Source organism: Ammodytes marinus (assembly GCF_949987685.1).
Source record: "Ammodytes marinus genome assembly, chromosome: 7".
Classification (NCBI taxonomy): domain Eukaryota; kingdom Metazoa; phylum Chordata; class Actinopteri; order Uranoscopiformes; family Ammodytidae; genus Ammodytes; species Ammodytes marinus.
In genome coordinates, this window is record NC_137211.1 from 14,059,221 (window position 1) to 14,059,954 (window position 734).

Genomic DNA, 734 nt, shown 5'->3' on the forward strand with positions numbered 1-734 from the left:
GAATACAAGGTGTGGCGGATCTCTACTCGGGGTGAGAAGATATCATAGTTCCATGCATGGTTTGCTCCATTTCCTATGCTTTTGCCATTGACAGGTAGCAGGAATGAATTCCTGGTTGCAACAGACCATCAACGTTCAATTCTTGTAAGTCAACGAATTGGACTGGAGACATTTTCAGTGTTGTAATTGCGGGAAGACTGTGCATGTTTCCAATATCAGCTCTTAGTAAATGGCAGTCAACCACGTCTCTGAAATGGTCAATGAGTTTGCGAACTAAGCATGCCATCACAGGCATCCGCTACACAAGGACATTGCAGGTTTAACCACACGAGTGACTGAGGCACATGGCCCACACACACAAGACCATATCCAAGGGTATCAATGCGGAGCAACCAATGACTCAGGTATGGAACGAGAATGACTCTACAGGAAAGCTTTCACTGAACTGACGTCAAGTTTCTAATTAAAAGCTGAATCATTCTCAGGTGAGACTTTATTTCCACTGACAAACGGGGAGCACAAATGTGGCTGAAACGGTGAATGACGGGAGCAAATGAATAACAGCAGCTGAGTTTTAATTATGAGCAGCTGTGTGCTTTTTTTTCATCTTCAACGAACACGTGGAAAGGGTAGGCACTAGGACCTGCGGTGAGCCACACAGGGAGGGAGGGGGAAGCTTTGACTCTGGTAAACTTTTAGAACAATCCATTTTCAAAAGAGTGTGGGAGGGAGAC